Genomic DNA, 14,668 nt, shown 5'->3' with positions numbered 1-14,668 from the left:
ACAGCTCAGTCCCATGAAGTCCCCGAAATCCAGCCAAACACAAAAGAATTCAGGGCCTTCCTTGCCTTCAGAAAGACAAGGAGAGGCAGAAAGCCTTTGATCAACTCCAGTAGACTTTAGGCTGAACAGACACCAGCACAGCATCCCAGACTTCCCAATCTGAGACAGGACAGACGTGCTTACATTGTGGAGAACCAGTTGCCACCTTGCATCACCAAGCCCTAGCTGCTGCCCATTCTGCCCATGTGGTCCATGGGCAGGCTTGGTGAATTCACTCTAAGGGACAATGAGAAGAAAGACCAGAAATAGATACCATAGATGTATCAGTTAGGAAAATGAAGAGATTCTTTGGAGCAAAGGTTTCCTAGGATCACAGTGCCAGAGGTGGCAGAAACCGTAAATCATTTAAATGTAGTCTCTCATACTATCAATGAGGAAATCATCCACCAATAAACTTGATGGGACAACTTGTTCCAAGTCTCATAGGTAGTAAATCACTAAGATGTGAACTCAGGTTTCAGTTTTCCATCATTTTTCAATCATGTCTGACTCTTTGTGACCACCTTTGGTGTTTTCTTGGAAAAATTACTAGGTAATTTGTCATTTTGTACTCCAGTTCCTCCTTCAGGAAACTAAGGCCAACGGGGTTAAATGACTGGCCTGGGATTACACAGCTAAAAAGAGTCGGAAGCCAGATTTGAAATCAGGAAGATGAATTTTCCCAACTCCGGGTCTGATGCTCTTATCCATTGAGCCACCTAACTGCCCATTTGAACCCAGATCCTGACCCCAAAGCTCTTTTCTCCATCCAGGCCCTATCAGCTTTAAGGCACTGAGGATCACCAGGCCTTTGTCATCTCTTCTTTTATCTTGTCACCTCTCCTATTTCTAATGTCAACGATCGGAAAGATTCCAGGAGATTTTAATGACATGAAGTTGAAAATTGTTTTGCACAAACAAAAGCAAAGCAATTAAAATTAGGAGCAAAGGGGCAGCTAGATGGCCCAGTGCATAGAGCACCAACCTAGGTGCCATGAGGACCTGAGTTCAAATGCGGCTCCAGATATGGAGTAATTATCTTGCTGTGTGACCTTGGGCAAGTCATTTAACCCTACTGCCTTGCAAAAAAACAATAAAACTAGGAGTAAAGAACGTTAACTTGGAAAGAACTGTTCAGCAAGTTAGGTCCAATACCTAAGATAGATGGGAAATTGATTCAAATGTATGAGAAAAAAAGCTATCTGTCAACTGAAAACAGTGAAAAGATATAACCAGGCAATTCTCAGGGAAGAAAATATAAGCTACCAACAAGAATGTTTTTAAAAGATATTTGAAGGGGCAGCTAGGTGGCACAGTGGATAAAGCACCAGCCCTGGAGTCAGGAGTGCCTGGGTTCAAATCCGGCCTCAGACACTTCATAATTACCTAGATGATGGCCTTGGGCAAGCCACTTAACCCCATTTGCCTTGCAAAAACAATAATAATAATAATAATAAATAATAATAATAATATATTTGAAATCATTAATAAGAAAAATACCAATTAACTCCTACCCCTCAGCCTAGAAAAAATGACCAAAAAATGGCAGTTGTCGGAGGGGCAGAGGGAGACCAAATACTCATCCACTCTTGAAAACTGGCCCAGCCATTCTAGAAAACAATTCTAAACTATACATCAGAAAGTCACTTGACTGTTACTTTGACTCAGTAATACCACCGTGAGCGACATATCCCAAAGAGATTCAAAAATGACAGGAAGAACCGACATGTACAAAAATATTTGAGCAGTTGTTTTTATGTTTGCAAAGGAAGAGAAAGTTATGATCAACCATCAACTATTAGATAGCTGAACAAAGTATGATCTATAGATGGATTGCAATATCCTTGTACCATAAGAAATGAGGAAAGGGATGAATTTAGAGAAACCTGAGACTATTCAGATTAATAAATGTAATGAATTAATAATGTAGCATGAAGTGAGCAGAATGAGAAGAATAATTTATACAACAACTGTAATGTCACTTGAAATGAATTTTGAAAGACTTAAACTTTCAAACTCTAATCAACAGAATGACCAAGCAGGTCTGCTGGCAACAGATGATGAAGCATGCTGGCCCAACATTTTCAGACAGAGACAATGCATGTGTTTGTTTTTCCTCACTGTGCTGATTTGTGCCAAAGGAGGTTTGTTTTTCTTTTATTTTTTGGAGAGAATGAGGAGTGGTGCTAGGGATCTCAAAAAAGGGGGAAGAGTAAAGAAGAAGGGTGAGAGGGAAACAGGCAAGGAAGTCTCTTGGGAAACTGACTTAGGAAATGAATCTATGCATCTTATCTATGATAAGGACTCTCAGCTTCATATGGAATACTCTTCTGTTCTCCTGTTTCTTAAGGGTGACAAATTCAGAATTACCAAACAAATAAATGGATGAGTGAATAAACCAAATTTTTTTAAAAAATCTTTACCTTATAAAACAGTCGGATAGTGTTGGGATAAAGTCTCACTTGGTTCTTAGCCTTTAGGGCCTCCTTCCATCACATCCCTCAGTGAATGATCACCACCAATTTAAGTGGAGACCTCCATCTACCTCGGCCACTCAGGCAGAAACCACAAAGTGCAATTTTAACCGCTTGCCCCATCACTCCTTTCCTTTGCCCCCTCTGCTGCAAACTCACCTGGGTTCACATTTAGAGACCAACAAGGTATCCTGCGAATCCTGATCTTAGACCATACTATGAACAGACCTTACCTAAGTTCTCTTGATCAATTCTCATTCAAATGTTCACAAGGAAAAGGACAAGGCCCCTCTAAGCATTAAAAGGGTCACAACCAAGAGAAGCAATAGCTATATTTGTAAAACCTCCTGGGAACAGAGCAAGCCCCAAATAGCAGGTGGCCTAGCAGGTTCTGAGAAGACCTGACGTGGACTCAAGACGAGGGTGCTTCCCAATTAGAAGACACTAAATGGAGGATAACTCAGCTAAAACCATCCCATTGGCTAGAATGAATGGTCCTTGTCTATGCTGGTCACCCCAGTTAAAAAACCTGGCCAAGTTTCTGCTGTGGGGCTAAAGTTGCAACACCCAACATCACTAGAGAAGACAAAATCTCTTCAAAGGCAATTAAAAAGTAAAACCCAACAAAATAAAAGAAAAGATGTAATGCACTCGAGCCTGTAGACACATTTAAAGCCATCAGACCCACCCAATTCTCATAAAATCATATCTGAAAATATTCTTAGGATGACAGGCCTCCAGCAGGTAAAAGGCATTCCCAAAGTACTCCCACCACCTTGCTCTGCTTGGCCCCAGACATGTTATAATGGGGCATTGATGCCAGGGAAATCTCCTTGCCATTCTTCACATTCCTCAAAGTCCATTCCTTAAAACTCAATGACAATTCTACCTTGTCCAGAAGGCCTTTCCTCACTCACCTTTCAGGAAGATGGCAGCATCCTGAAGGCAGAACTTGTCATATTTTTCTATTTCAAAACCTATCACCCAGTTTACAAGAGGCACTAAAGAAATGATTACTAACTAATTTAATCAGAGTTACCTCAAAGAGGCATGGACAGTCTGAAGAAGTCTCCTATCCCTGCCCTGGCCCATCTTCCCTCACCATTAGAGTGAACTATGGAGGGATTTTTTTTTTCCTATAGATTCAACTCTATGAGCAAGAGAGCCCTTTCAGCTCTGAAATTCTGCAGTTCTATAAAACAAGACTGGTTCCCATGATTCCCACCCACCAATATCCTCAGCAACGAGGCCAGAATCCATCTATCCCAAAGAATTATAGCTCCAAAGGGGCAGGGGGTGACACCCACTAGTAAGCATGCTGCTATAGCCCCACTATGAAATTCCAAGCTTATGAGAGGTTGCTCAAGAGACCTTATCCAAGACAGGCATGATCAGGAAAGGAAGGGGGTCAGTCATTACCAGGGACTTGAGATAACCAATCGATACCCCAAAGTCTGGGGCTCTATCTAGGCCATGGAAAGATGTGATATAAAGGAAAGAATCACGATCACAGACTTCTAGAAGACAAAAAGACAAGAATCCCCAAGGATTGAAAGACAGGGATGGACTATAATACGCCCCAGTGGATGAAGTGCCCCTCCTTGCTGAGATCATAGATCCAGGTAGGTGCTTTGCGGGAAATAGTTTGCTAAGCCATGGATGGAAGTACTAACCCATCAATTCACAGGTGCCAGCACTTGGCAAAGGTGTTTAATACATTAAGGATTGTGTTAAGGGTGCATGGAAAGTGAGTGAAACTTTCTCTCCTGAAAGCTGACCTGTGGGTTTCCATTTTTCCAGAACTTCAATAAGTGCCCTGAAATATTTTAAAGGCAAAGAAACAGCACTCATTTGTATTATGAAGCCTAGTCAATGAGCTTGTGGGAGTTTGGAATCATACTGCCTAGGCCCCAGAAAGACTCCTGGGTAAGTGGTTAAGAACAAGAGAGACAACTCTAATATATGGGGAAGCTCTTGGCTTTGGTTGTTCCTGATGCCAAGGTCACTCCCTCCTGCCCACATTGCTTGGTGAGTTGTCCAATTAGTCCACCTCTCTCATGTATACATTTTATTTCTCCAATTACATTGTGCATGCTGCATCTTTCTCCCCAATATTCCCAAAATCCCCAGCCCCTCCCCTCCCTCAGCCTAACCAGTCTATCACATGATGCCTATGTGATGTAGCTCAACTTAAATGGCACAGTAGGAGAGGTCACCTAAGCCCGCTCATATAGCCAACAAATCAAGGGGCTGTCTTCAAAATCTAATTACAAATCTTTGAGCTGCCACTTGGGTCCATCAGGACCTCATGTGTGTCTTCCAGTGGAAACTTGGAATAAAAGAAGGTGACCGCTTAACCCTAGGAGGCCGTGATGTGGCATTCCAGGCTATCAGCCTGCTAATACCATTTAAAGAAAGCCTAATGCAATTGATTCTTGGGGTGGACAGGCAGGGGAGGAAGGGACTGAGAAAGAAATTTATGACAGGATCAAGGCAAGGTCCAGATACACCAGGGCGCTCTGTTGGAAAGGGACAAAGCCATAAATCCATAATCATGTCTGATACTGCTGATAGGATGGGAAAGAAGGAGGAAGGAAGGGAGGGAGGGAAGGAGAAAGAGGGAGGGAGGGAGGGAGGAAGGAAAGGAGGAAGGAAGGAGGGAGGGAGGGAGGGAGGAAGGAAGGAAGGAAGGAAGGAAGGAGGGAGGGAGGAAGGGAGGAAGGAGGGAAGGAGGCAGGGAGGGAAGGAGAAAGAAGGAGGGAGGAAAGGAGGGAGGGAGGGAGGGAGGGAGGAAGGAAGAAGGAAGGAAGGAAGGAAGGAAGGAAGGAAGGAAGGAAGGGAGGAAGGGAGGAAGGGAGAAAGGGAGGAAGGAAGGAAGGAGGAAGGAAGGAAGGAAGGAAGGAAGGAAGGAAGGAAGGAAGGAAGGAAGGAAGGAAGGAGGGAAGGAGGGAAGGAGGGAGGGGGGAAAGGGAGGGAAGGAAGGAAACCTTTGAAACAAACAAGCATGAGGATCAAGGAATAAGTCCGCCCCAGCCACACTGCTTATCCCCAGATGAGTCTAAGGGTCACCCAGAGGCACAGGACATAGGAGCCTTGCAGGACAGGGTCTCCTGGAAAGATCAATGTAAAAACCAAAGAAGAAGAAACAAGGTAAACCACTTAAAAGGGGGGACCAAAGAAGTGCCGAGCAAAGCAGTCAATTAACATAAGCATTTATTAAACTCCTGCTGGATCGACCACCCTGCCAGTGTTAGGAAGACAAGCCCAGAGAATTCTACTCCAGTGGGAGGGGGAGGAGCTGTTCTGCAGTGAAAGGGGACCATTTTAGGAAGAGGTAGAGATCTCTGCTCCACTGAAAATAATCAGTGGCCAAATACAAGAAAGGGAAAGGAAGTGAGGGCTGGGGGGAGGCGGCAGCAATAAACTGCAACCAAAATGCTGCCCCCCTCCACCCCCAACACAAGGTACATTAAATACAAACCCAATGTCTCCAAAGAGAAGCCCGAGAATCTTCCTCAGCAGGTCTGTACAAAGTATCTTGGGGCCTCCTTTGAAAACAAGTCAAGGATTTCAAAACTCTCTCTTCTCTCCCTCTCTAGAGATTTCAAGAATGTCTCTCTTTGGGGGAATCTATGTGAAAAAGGCGCCCAGGAGCAGAGCCCTGGAGGAGGAGGAAGAAGAGAAGCCGAGGGTATGGGGGAGGGGAGCAGGAGGGCCCGTGACTAGTGGGCAGCTGTTGATGTCCTGCTCTAGACAGAAGCACCACAGGTTCTAAAGGGTTTCTATAAGACAAGAACAAGAATTATCCAAGACGGCCGAGACAGGAATGACCTACAGCTTGTACCTACCAGGATGCTCCCTGCCAGCCCCCAGTGATGACACTGGGCTTCATCCTGGCTTCACCTCTAGATGGAGATTTCAACCTCAGCTTCCCCACAACACAAGACTGAAGCAGAAAGTATCCACCACCCATCAACTAACCACCAAACACACTCACTTTTTCTCACTGCCTCTCTCTCTCTCTCTCTCTCTCTCTCTCTCTCTCCACCAGTATTTTATAGTTTCATGAAGAAGAATCCCCATTTTACAGATAAAGAAACTGGACATAACAGGTAACAGAGCTGGGATTATAAAATAGGTCTGACTCCAGTCATTAGCATAGCTCTCTTCATTAAATAACAAATTCCAGATCTCTCAGGCCTGGAGAACCACCCTACCCACCCCACCTAACACACACCCACACACACACACACACACAGTCTCCTCTCTCTCTCTCTCTCTCTCTCTCTCTCTCTCTCTCTCTCTCTCTCTCTCTCTCTCTCCCCCCCCCCCTTCCCTCCCTCCCTTTCCCTATCTCTTAATTGCAGGGCCGTCCTTCTGTCTATTATTGCCTATTTATCCTGTAATTAGCTTGTTTATACATCATTGTTGGCAGATTGTCTCCCCCAATAGATGATAACTTCCTCAAGGGGAGGGGGGACTGTCATTGCCTTTCTTAGCATCCCCAAAGTTTAGCCTGGCACATGAAGGAGCTTCACAAATCCAGTCTGACACAAACCCCTACCTCCAAACACCATCAGCTTCCACAGTAGCCATTTTAAAAAAGCCCGATCAAACCAAAGAAGGCTGCTCTGAACAGGGATCAGTGATGATGCTTATTAAATTCACCAAGACACTCAATTTATCTCCAAAAGAAAAAGAAAAAGGAAACAAAAAAGATTTCCTTACTGCTCTAGATAGGGAAAAAAAGGTATGACGAAGTGATCTTGCCAAGAGTCTACAGATCTATTACTTATCTGACAACATTCAACTGAGGCCTGGCATTCAGAAAAAGCAGGTCTCCTCCAGTCAGGTAATGAACTTAGTCTATTGGTCCTTTCTATTAGACCACAGTGGTCCATCAGCTCCTGGGCAGAACAATACTTGGTGACTGAAACTACATTTACTTTGAAAGTCTTTTAAGTTTGCTTCAGGTATGCAAGAAAAGATGGAAGCCACATGGCTGTATTATTGATGGGAAACTAGTGTCCAATAGGAGGGGAAGCAGAGATGAGGCGTCTGTCTCACAGGGGCCAGCACAGATGCACCTCAGTGTAAAATTCCTGGACCAAGAATGGAGGAAGACTGCTGTGCCAAAAATGGTGCAGATTTTATTTTAAACATCACTGGCAAGAGACTGGACCAGATGCCCCCGAGGTGGCCAGAAAACCTGAAATTCCATCCTAAGCTGCCATAAGGGAAAGAGCCAGGCTCCTCCCAGTGCAGACCTGAGGAGCTTCTCCACCTCTCATCCCTCATATACCTTCCTTAGACATCTGAATCAGGATGAATCTAAATACCTACACTTTGCAGAAGACAGACCATCATCCACACACATATTCTGAGTCAAGAAAAACTTCAAAGGTCCAGGAATTTTACACTGAGGAGCATCTGTGCTGGCCCCTGTGAGATGGTGAGTGACCAGCAGTCCAGGAGAGGGGAGGGGAAGGAAGCAGGGCACAAGGTCTGCTTTAGGACATATGAGATGAGCAAATCAGAGAGCCTTAGCACCAGTCTGAAATAATGTCACCCCAGCAAAGACTGTCACAAGAAATACACAACCGGAAAATAATATGGCAGCCATGGAGTGCGCCACACGTTACTGGTACTTGAGTCAATTCAAAAATTCCAGTCAATGCTTTAACTGGTTGAGTGACTTCCTGGTGGTGAAATTCTGGGAAACACACAGGATGGGCCAGGCCAGGCTGCAATCCATGGCACTGGAGGGGAATCGCCACCTCCCCTGGATCCATTGACGTGGATCGCCATTTGAGTATTCCTGGAGGGCTGAAGGTCATGAATCAGGGGGCAGGACTGAAAACCAGGCCCTCTTCACTGTCCTGCCCTGTCTCCCAGCCACACTGAGGAAATGCTTGGGAACAGACCCAGTAAGAGCCTCCTGAACCATTGCAAAATTTCAATAGTGAGCTTATTATCAAAGCCAGCATAGGGAGGCAGTGCAAATATCATAGCAATTAGAAAAGAAAAGGCAGGTCTATAATTATTCTAGTATTTCTAATAGACCTAGACAATGGACACAGAATGAAGTGCAGGTGTGCAGGGATTTTATCCGATACTCTGGAACCTCTGAATTGATATTACTCTGAATAATGGCAAATGAAGGGCATTTTTAAGAGATTAAGATAAATTTCCCATTTGGAGGCCTAACACGTTGGTATATAATTGTTTGGCAGCCAGCTCCAGGAATGTGACAGGTTGTTGGGGGACAGTGGATGAGGACAAGCATTGTATTAGACTAGAGCAGAGAGAGGTATTGACCTGTCCCTCAAAACTTTCCTAATGAGGCCAAGCACCCCTGGCTATGACGAGTCAAGAGGCAGTGACTGCCCTTCTCTGCCTTGCCTCCCAGTGGGCTCCCATCACAAAGGATAAGGACTCTGAAGGGCAAGGTAAAAGCTGCCCCCAGTGGCACCTGGCATCAGGCCTTCTGCCCCAAGGAAGGCCCCATCTCAGCTACAAAAGCTGTTACCACAAATGCAGCTGTAAATAAACCGTGATAGGCTCTGCTTGGAGAACAGACCCTCCGCAACAGGGCAGAGGATGGCGGGGCTATAGCCCCTGCTGTCATGATTGTCAGAGATGACGGCAACTTCTCTAGAGGACAAGTCAATGGATCCAGAGGGGATTCACCCATGGGGATGTCTCCAGCCAGGAAGCACCCCAACTGCCCACAACCCAGCCCCTCCCAGATGCCAGGACTAAGAGGGGCTTCTGCTTGAGGACCACATCAAAGCTCTAGACAAGATGCTCTAAGACTGCATTTTGGAATTTCAAGGATGGGCCATTTGGCCAGTTCAACATTCTCTCCAAGACAAACTGGAATTCCCTTCTGGGCAAAGTAGAAGGGTGGCAGTAGCCAGCCAGAATCATAACCAACATCTGGATAAGACCCGAAGGTCTGCAAAGCACTCCTAACAACATCAAGTTCAGATGTGAGCAAGTTTTCAGTCTGGTTGGAACAAAGATGTTGGTGAATGTTGAGTATTACCAGAGAGCCGAAGGTCTGAGACCAAGACTGAGGAAGGTCTTCAGTGTCAGGATGGACAACTGGAGCCAGGAGTCCCCACAGGAAGTGTTCAGTCAGGTGGCGTGGCCAGACCTCTGCCATAGGAAAAGTATTTGAAGTAGATGATAGGTTAGAAGCAGGAACAGCAACTGGAAGCTTTGTTCCCTTCCCCTAGATGATTAGGAAAATGCCAGAAGGTATTTAATAGGACTTTACTGACCTCTGATTGACATCCGGACCCCCAAAGGTTTGGACTTAGGACTCTGCTCAGGTCAACTCTTTGCTTCCCCCTCCCCCCTTGCACAGGCATCACCTAACCCCAGGGCATTCACAGGCCTTCCTGGCCCAGGACACCTACTCAACCATCACAACCAGGATCCTCTGCAGACCTGCCCATGAATCCCTAAACCTGAGCGAAGGAAGCTATTGCTCTGGTCTAGAAAGCAGTCTAATAGACCATTAGAGAAATCCACTCTTGCCACGGAGGCTAAAAATAGTCCCCATTACATCCCATTAAAGTTTTTTTGGCAACCAGTCCCGCTTATGATCCATCTGGCCCTTGTTCAGGGGCGAGTGTCTTCAGGACATAGGAAGGAGTCTGAGACTTTGCTCCCCTCTGGAGGGATCTGCAGATGACTGCAGATCACATCCACTAATGGGAGAGTCTCCAGAGACTGTCCCTCAGCCCAAGAACCAATGGTAATTTTAGCTTCCCCAGAGTGATCCTCCTTTCATATGAGCTGGGCACAACCCATGCCTAACTACCCATCCGAAGGGATCCTCATCAATCCTGCATAAAGCCCCCACTTGCTTGTCCCTGGCACTTTCAAGGGAGCTCCATGGAACCTCCGGGCTGCTTCTCCATCTTCTCACCCTTTTGTGACATGACCTATCTTGCTTTTTCACCCATTCTACAGCTCCTGAGTCATGTGACAGCTACTCTTCTCCAAAACCCACTTCTATCATACCTCGTACCCTACTCCAAACACCTCAAATTCTGGGAGCAGTGATCACAGTAGTAGCAGTTAGGTGGTACAGTAGATAAAGTAGTGGGTTGGAAGTTAGGAGATCCTGAGTTCAAATCCCACCTCAGCAGAGCTGCATGACCCTGGAAAAGTCATTTTCCTGTGCTTCAATTTCCTCACCAGTAAAACAGAAGAACAACTGCAGCTAATTTCCAATATTGTTACGAGAATCAAATGAGGAGCTTTGCAAAGCTTAAAGCAGTGCTCTATAAATGCTAGTTATTCTTAGCATGACTAAAATGTATTTCAAAAAGAAACAAACTATATAATCTATGACAAGTGACAAGAACATATTCCACCATATGTGACCAAATAGCCAGAACTACAGAAGCAGAATCCTAATAACTCGCATTTTAAAGGGCAGTTCCCCTCCCAACACAGCTCAGGTCTTTCTCAGAAACAAAGGGGCTTACTGACTTGCCCAGAGCCCAGACAACGCGACTTCTTCTGAGTAACACAGACAGTATATTTCAGAAATGGGAATTGGAACTCCAATTTCAAGTCTGGCTCTCTCTCTGGTACCCTACGTTGCCTCTCTTCCAAAACTAACAAAAAAGAAAATGATACTGAAACTATCAACTCCACAAGAACTTTAAAAGTTAACCAGTCAGCCAATCTGGAACCAGAGCACCATCACAAACAAAACTGTTGCCTATATATGTAAGGACATAGCACCAACCCACCAAAAATTAAGAATAGTTTAATGGATGTTGCCATGCCAAGGACTCCTACCCACCAAACTACCTGTCACCAGAAGCTGTCGATACATAGAGCCCCAATGGAAGCAATGAAAACCAGGCTCGAAGAAGAGAGCTAGACAATATCTCTGTCATACTCCTCCTGGAGCAGTGAATCAGAGGAGACTTTGGGAACTCCACAGAAGATGATTTGACATCTGAAAATCTGAATTTAATTTGCAAAAGGAAAGAAAGAAAAAAACCAATCATTTTATCTACTTGAACAAGACTAACACTAACAACAAGAAGGGGCCAGACCTTCACACATATAACCAAGGCAAACAGAAGTTGAGTGACTTCTCCAGAGGCATTCATCTGATTTTCCTGCATCATTCTGCTACCTAGCTACCTGAGATTTCCCTAAACATCCAACCTAAAAGAGCATTTGTTCTAAGATGGAGCTTCACCTGAGCATCACCCAGGGCCAAGCGATGCAAGGGAGAGCAAACTCTTCCCAAGTTGAGGTTAGGTCAGACTTCTTGGGAGGAGGTGCCATCTGAGATTCATTTTTATTGCTATCTGTTATTTTCACAAACACCTTCACTTCTGAACCCTCCTCATCCTCCTGGAGCTTTTCCTCGGAGTAAAGATTTTTCAAAAGAAAGGGGGTGGAAGAGTTTAGAAAAATTAAGCACTAACCTGGTAGCCATCAATGTATGCTTTGTTCCAACAAATAGTCCTCCACTTCTGCAGAAAGGGAAGGAAGGGGCCTTTGCTCTCCAATGACATAGCTGTCTTCAGTAATGAAATAAAATGCTCCCCTGGCTCTGCTCATTTCCCTCAGACTCGAGGTAGGCTAGTCTCTGATTTTCTCCTGAATTTCCCATGCTCATCATTTCTCACAGTGATTTAGTCCAACAGACTTGCTGCTACACTAAAAACTGGAGACTGGGGAACCCCACCCCTCCTTAAGCTGCAGAACTTCATGTCCCTGGCTCCAGACCTTCCCCCTGTAACAAGAATCAGCTTGGGCATCAGAGTGCCAGTGACTGGGGCTAAGGAGATGTCCAAGCCCAGTGAGATGAGGCCAAAATAAACCAATATTTAGCATCAAGTCGGGGTGGAGGAGGGAGGAATTCTCATTGCACCCTTGTGACATAGGCAGCCTGGCACAAAGTTTCTTCATCTGGAACCTGAAAGGGCCAGACCATGTGATTCCCAAAGCCCCTTCAGTTCTACATCTGGGGGCCTGTGGGTCTTTTAATGACCTAAAAGTCAGCTGAAGCCCTTGCTCAGAAATCCTTGGGAACTGAATCTATTGAGTTGAGATGAAGTCGCTGTCTCCTCAGGTCACCCTCCATCACCGATGTCTTTTGACCCAGCCCCTAGGCCTGCCGGCAAACTCCTGCCCCACTCTTCATCACCTCACCCCTTCCTCCTGAATGATGCCAGGGTGTAAGACTCAAGGAAGGGGGACACTTTCCCCAATACCCTTACAAAATTCTAGCAAAGTTGGTAAAAATCAAATGAGTTTTAGTCACTGTACAAAAGAAGGTTTTGTATTTCTAAAAGATTGGTAAATCATAGTGGCAAAAGATACATCCCAGTTCTAATTCCCAGATCATTTAGGAGAACCTAATCCCTTAAGTAAGCCTCAGTTTCCTCATCTGTGGAATGGAAATGAACTCAAATGGCTCTATCACCACATTACTGTAGGCAGACAAAACAAACACCCAAGGGTTTTACAGGGATGAGCTCCACCATTTATTTTTCTCCAACCACTTCAACTTGGTTGGCTTAGACTCAGAGGGCAGAAGATACAAAGAGTCAGTTGAGGCTCAAAGTCAGAAGGAACTACCTGACAAGTGGAAGTGTCCCCTTGGAAGGAGGGAAGTTCACTGTCCCAAGGAGTCTTACAGCTGAGCCTGAAGGGCCACTTGTTGGTGATGCTCTGAGAGGATTCTTGCTGGGACTCCATGACCCTGAGGTCCCTGCCAACTCTAGGATACAGGAAATCATGGGCTTCTCTCATTCACTTACTGGTCTTTCATTTAGAAGCAGCAGAATGAGGTTGACTGCAATGGAGTCTACCCAAACCTTTATCCAGAAGAGACCTTAGGGCTCATCTGGTCTGATCCCCTCCCTTTACAGATGAGGAAATTGAGGATTAGACAGCTTTGTCAGGATCATCCAGATGGTATGAAACCAAGGGAAGACATAAGGCCAGGTCTTCCCAATGCTACCCACCACATTGCAAAGCCTCAGTTCACCTTCTAGGCAGCAGCCAAGACACTGTTCCCATAAGAAACAAAGCTCCTTCCCCTGAACCTCAATTCAATGTTCTAAACCTAAAATGACCCAGGGGTCAGAGAGAAAAGGGGGGGAAAAAAAGCATCAGTGGGATGAAAGGCATAAATTAGGCAGCATCAGAGGTGCAAATGACAGGCACCCCCAAATAAAACCAATTAGTGAAAATGAACCTTCTTCAAATCAAAATTCCAAGCCTATTAGTAACAGGAGATGCCTCCCAATTATCACAATACAAGAGAAATATCCAAATACAGCTCCTGGAGAGCCAGTCTCCCAAAAGGTAGAGACTTAGGTAGGGCAGCAGGAGATGTCCAGATGCTATAGCCCCTTCCAGGCCAAGAGCACTTGGCACCTCAGGCCACTCCCCATCTGCCCCGCCTTGCAACTTGAAGGTAAAACTTAATCCACTAGGTTGGGATTCCCAAAGAAGGCCAACATGAGAAAGTTCATTCAAGTTGGCTCCAACTTCAACAGGAAGCCTTCTTCTCTGCTAGAACCCCAAGGAGAAATGGTTATCCAGTCTCTGCCTAAGCCCTCCTCCTTCCTGAGGCAGCCCATTCCAGCTGTTTGGAAGGCTTTCCTTGGATGGAATGCACATATGCCTCTGGACTCCCCGCTGTTTCACTATCCCTAGTTCCACCTTCTGTGGACACACCCCCTGGCAGTGCCCAGACCCTTCGCGTATGCGCGTGCGGGCGTGTGTATGTGTGTGTGTGTGTGTGTGAGAGAGAGAGAGAGACAGACTGGGGTATGGAAAACTGAAAAATAAACAGGAAGAAGAGTCTGCAAACACGCAGGAAACAAACGGAGTCGAGACAGGAAACATCCTCTGCCTAAAAGATATTTATTCAGCATCATTAATCTAAAAGCAATTAGGAGACCTTCAAATGTTGGCAGCCAATGTAGAAATATTCCTCCTTTGAAATTTTGCTGCCCTTCCCTAGTAGAACCCAGCAGAGCTCCCCACAGGAAGCTCAGATAAAAAATTCATAATAAATCCCATTTAGAGAGCACTTTAGAGTTTCATTATGATCATCCCCCTATTTGTGAGGCTGCTCTTTTTTTCTTTTGAGGGGG

At 45.4% G+C, this 14,668-nt stretch overlaps 1 protein-coding gene across 2 annotated transcripts in view; it reads right to left on the bottom strand.

Moving 5' to 3' along the window:
• MB21D2 (Mab-21 domain containing 2) overlaps nucleotides 1-14,668 on the bottom strand; it is a 106,182-nt gene that overhangs the window by 79,239 nt on the left and 12,275 nt on the right. The window contains exon 2 of one of the 2 annotated variants that reach the window (XM_074190629.1): nucleotides 9,562-9,674. The exons of the other annotated variant lie outside the window; for it this stretch is intronic. The gene's annotated coding sequence lies outside the window, so the exon portion shown is untranslated. The remainder of the gene's footprint in view (nucleotides 1-9,561; nucleotides 9,675-14,668) is intronic. 2 annotated transcript variants of the gene reach the window in all.

Source organism: Macrotis lagotis, chromosome 6, assembly GCF_037893015.1.
Source record: "Macrotis lagotis isolate mMagLag1 chromosome 6, bilby.v1.9.chrom.fasta, whole genome shotgun sequence".
Classification (NCBI taxonomy): Eukaryota; Metazoa; Chordata; class Mammalia; order Peramelemorphia; family Peramelidae; genus Macrotis; species Macrotis lagotis.
Note: the sequence above shows the minus strand (reverse complement) of the source record. Positions and strands in the feature narration are given on the sequence as shown.